This window comes from Colobus angolensis, unplaced genomic scaffold (genome assembly GCF_000951035.1).
Source record: "Colobus angolensis palliatus isolate OR3802 unplaced genomic scaffold, Cang.pa_1.0 Scaffold140, whole genome shotgun sequence".
Lineage (NCBI taxonomy): Eukaryota > Metazoa > Chordata > Mammalia > Primates > Cercopithecidae > Colobus > Colobus angolensis.
Window position 1 is genome coordinate 3,106,165 of NW_012114489.1, and position 4,789 is coordinate 3,110,953.

Below are 4,789 nucleotides of genomic sequence, written 5' to 3' on the forward strand. Positions count from 1 at the left end.
GCCAGGATGGTCTCGATCTCCTGACCTCGTGATCCGCCCGTCTCGGCCTCCCAAAGTGCTGGGATTACAGGCTTGAGCCACCGCGCCCGGCCCAGGAAGTCATCTTAAAAGAGAGGAGGCAGGCCCTTTTCTGCATTCCTCAAATTTGCTGCCTGGAATAGATGTAATGGCTGGAGCCAGGAACCATGAAGACAAGAACCACATCCTAGGGATGGCAGAGTGGCTGGCTGGAAGGTACCTGGATCTCTGACAATCTTAGAGAGCTATCATACTCCAGCCCTGAACCTACTATTTCCACACATATTTTATATGAAAGGGAAATAATCTCTTTTCTGATTGAAGCCATTGTCTTTTTGTTTTGTTTTGTTTTCTATTCTTTGCAGCTGAACCTAATCCTCAGAGACATAGGACAAGACCAAACACCATTATGAAGCATGTTGCCTTGCCTTTGCAACAGGGGCTTATGTACAATAATTCATTTGTCTACTTTATGGGAACCCTGCATCTGGATACAATGGTGAACAAAATCAGACACAGCCCCTAAGACATGATTAGCTTACAGTTAGTCAAATCATCACAGAGTAAATGGAAAACTGTAACTGTCACAAGCCTTTGACAGACAAGCTCATGGTGTCAGCATAGCCCATAATATGGCCTTTGCTGAATCAAGGGAGACAAGGTCAGGAAGTGATATTTGAGCTGATGTCTGAAAAGTAGGCTGGAGTTAACTCTGTGATGAGGATGGGGAAGAGCGTTGCAGGTGGAGGTGACAGCATAGCGGTTCTGCGGTAGGAGAGAGCGTGGTAAATACAATGGACAGAAAGATGATGTAGCTAGAGTTGGGAGAATGAGGTGAGTTTGGTATGCATGAGGCCAGAGAGGGTTGCAGATGGGAGAATGAGTAGGTTGTTTTTGTGAGTCTGGTCAATGTTTTAAAAGCATTGAAAAACCATTGAGCGTTCTAAGCTGTCAAATGCAGTGGTCTAAAGGGGAGAAGATAGTAGTGCAGGAGATGGAGAGAAGTCAAAAGATTCAAGAGCTATTTCTCACTCATACTTTTGTGCTTGGGTTCCTGATTTTGGTTTTTCTTTGTTATTAAGAGGTTGAACTGAACTAACTCCTTAATTTTTGGTGAAACCAGGCATATTTGTTAGGATATAGATTGGACTGTATGCAAGTCAGGGACAACAGTGGTTTAAACAAGTTGGAAGCTTATTTCACTTTCATATAGATGTTGGTGTTTCATATAGATGATATGGTGGCTCTACGCCAAGAAGTCACAGTGATTCCAGGATCCTTCTGTCTCTTTGTTGCTTTTTTGTCCCTAGGGTGTTGTCTTCATCTGCATGACCCAACTTAGTGCATGTCAACATTCCATCCCTGGAACAGGGGAGAGAAAGGGAGAGGTCACCTCCCTTCTCTTTTTGGGTATGGTTTAGCAGTTGCACACATTGCTCTTTATCATATCTCAATGAACAGAACTTAGATACATTGTCACATCTAGATGCAAAAAAGGTTTAGAACTGTAGTATTTATTCTGTACAGGCATGTGCCTGGCTAGAACTTTAGAGAGTGACTACTATAGAAAATCAGATGGAAATCTACACCTGTGGACCAAATCCAACTATGCCCACTTATTTGTATGGTCTATGGCTGCTTTTGCACTATAAGGGCCTTTGGTTCACCAGCACATGGACAGTTTGGGGGCCAAAAGGATACCTGGCACCCTAGTGTGTGGGCTGGTTGGTGGCTGGACATTTCCCCCAGGTCCCCAACACAAGGAACTGACTATGGGACTGATGGTGGCTGAAAGGGCCCTGGAGAAACAGTGTGAGGGCAAATGATTGTTGATAGAGCTCTAGATTCCACAGCAAGTGGGCAGGCTACTGTCCTGAGTAACCTCACTCCTCCATGACCCCAGTATGTTGTCAGGCTGGTGACTGAAAGGGACCTCTGATCATAACTCCTTGGCAGGCTGGGGGCTGGTAGGACCATTGGAACCTTGGCATGCAAGCTGGCTATTGTCTGGAAGGTCCCTTCCCTGCCACCAGAGCACCAGCGCAAGAGACTGACAGTGGCTCTTCATTCCACAGAATGAAGGCAGGCTGATGAATGGAAGGACCTTCAGTTCTTCAGCACATGTGTAGGTAGGGGGCCTGAAGGACAAAGGGAACTGTGGCCTGTGGGTGGGCTAGGGACTGGAAGGACCCCATGGCACTAGCGTAAAGCCAGTTGGTGGCTGGAAAGGGCCCCTGGGGCACCAGAACACTGGAAGGATGGTGGCTGAAAGGGCTCTAGACTCAACTGCTTGTGGGCAAATTAATGACAAATGGCCTCCTTTTCCCTGGCCTGCAGGCAGGTTGGGGGATAAAATGATTCCTAGAACCTTAGTGAGTGGGCAAGTTGGTGACAAGGGCCACTGGGCCCAAGGAAAGGATGGTGAAAAAGAGCCTAAAGGGGCTCTTGTTTCCGCAACACTCAGGCCACAAGAAGTCAGAAGGGTCTTCAGCTTCCCAGGTGAACGCAGGCTGAAGCCTAGAAGGACTGACTGCTACATGGCACCTGGGCAGGCTGGTGGCTGAAAGGGCTCCAATGACACTAGTTTATGTGCAGGCTGTGATCCTAAGGGTCTCCAATCCAGTTCCCTAGCTCACAAGCAACTGGGTGATCTGAAGGGCCTTCTTTACACCAGTACTCTAGAAGGACACTGGCCGAATGGGCCCTGGCTTACTACTGCACATGAGCATGCTGAGAAATTGAAGGACTGGCAGACCCCTGTTGTGTGGACAGGCAGGTGGCTGGAAGGAGCCCAGGGGCATCATCGTGCAAGATGGTGGCTTAAAGTCCTCACTTTCCCAGCAGGTAAGCAGCCTGTGGCCAGACGGCAACTCTGCTTTCCATCATGCAAGAGCTGTAAGAAAACAAAAAGGCTCTCATTAATACAGTATGTAGGCAAGAGAACTTCTGGATGGTCCTCTGTTCCCCAACATGCATGGAATCTGGAGGGCCAAAATAACCTGCAGAACTCTCGCTGAGAGTCAGGTTAGGAACCGGAAATCCCTCCAGAATATCCGGGTGTGGGAAACAGTCGCCAAAAGGCATCTGTCTTACACAGTGCCTGGAGACCTGGGGGCGGGTCTTAGAGTTCCTCGGTCCACCATAGGTTGGGGCCCTGAAGGATCCACTGGTGCGTGGATTTCAGGATGGCTGGTGCTCAGAAGGACCTGCAATCCAGGTATCCCGCAGCTGATTAGCTGGTAGTCAGAAGGGTCCTTGATACACCCACATAAAGAATGGAAAGAAGGATGGTCGCTGAGAGGGCTCTCACTTCCACAGTACACCTACAGCCTGAGACCAGAAGGATCCTCAGCTCTGTGGTGAGTGAGGCCCATATAGGGGCCCAAAGAGCTCTCATTTCCACAGTAAGCGGCTCACTGATGGCCGTTTTACCCTCTGTTTCCCAGCAAGTAAAGCAAGGCAGGGAGGGGGTTAGTGTGGTATTGAAATGACCTACGGAACCTTAGCAAGTGGCCAGATTTCTGACAGGAAGACCCCCTTGGGGGCACCAGGACGTAGGCAGGATGGAGCCCGTTTGGTGGCCAAAAGGTGCTTTCATTTCCAAAGCACACTGGCCGGCTGATGACTGGTTGGTGCTTGGTTCCCCAGTCCCAGGCAGGTTGGGGGCTAAAATGACCCATGGAACTCTAGTGGGTGGGCATTTTTCTGACCGGAACCCCCTTCCCCGCCCCACCACTGCGAACCAGCGAGGGAGAAGTATGGTGGCCCAAAGGAGTCTCCTGCCCATGGTAAACCTGAGATCTGAGGCCAGCCGGGCCCTCAGCTCCCCACCACGCGAGGCCCATATGGTAGTCAAACAGGCCCTCATTTCCACACGGCATGTCCCCAGTGATGGTTGGCCTCTCCTTCTCAGCATGCATGTAGGCCAGGGGTCGAAATCACCAAGGGAACATTCAATGGCGGCCAGGTTTCTGATGGGGAGGTCCCTTGGGACACTAGCACTTAGAAGAAGGGTGGCTGAGAAACCTCTCACTTGTGCAGCACACAGGTAGGAAGGACTACAAGGGCCCTTGCCTCTCCACCGTACAAAGGCCATAAGGTGGTCCAAAGTGCTCTTATTTCCACAGCAGGTTGAAGACCGATGGCTGGTTGACTCTGTTTTTTTTTTTGAAACAGAATCTTGCTCTGTCACCCAGGCTAGAGTGCAATGGCACTCTCAGATCACTGCAACCTCTGCCTTCTGGATTCAAGCGGTTCTCCTGCCTCAGCCTCCTGAGTAGCTGGGATTACAGGCATGAGCCACCATGGGGGTGTGTGCCACCATCCCTGGCTAATGTTTGTATTTTTAGTAGAGACGGGATTTCACCTTGTTGGTCTGGCTGGTCTCGAACTTCTGACCTCATGATCCACCCACCTCGGCCTCCCAAAGTGCTGGGATTACAGGCGTGAGCCACTTTGCCTGCCTGGCTGGTTGACTCTTTGTTCCCCAGCACCCATGCAAGCTGGGGGCCAAAATGACCAGGCAGAACCCTAGTGGGTGGGTTCATGGGACCTTCCGTGAACCAGTGCAGGTGAAGCATAGTGGCCCAATGGGTTCTCAGGTCCACAGTGCTCCTGTGGGGGTCCAGAAGAGCCCTTGGCTTCCCACAGTATGAGGCCTGTAAGATGGCCAAAAGGGTTCTCATTCCCATGGCATTTGGGCAGGTTGATGTCTGGTTGGTCCTCTGTTCTTCAGCATGTAGCAGTCTGGGGTCCTGTATTACTTAGTTTG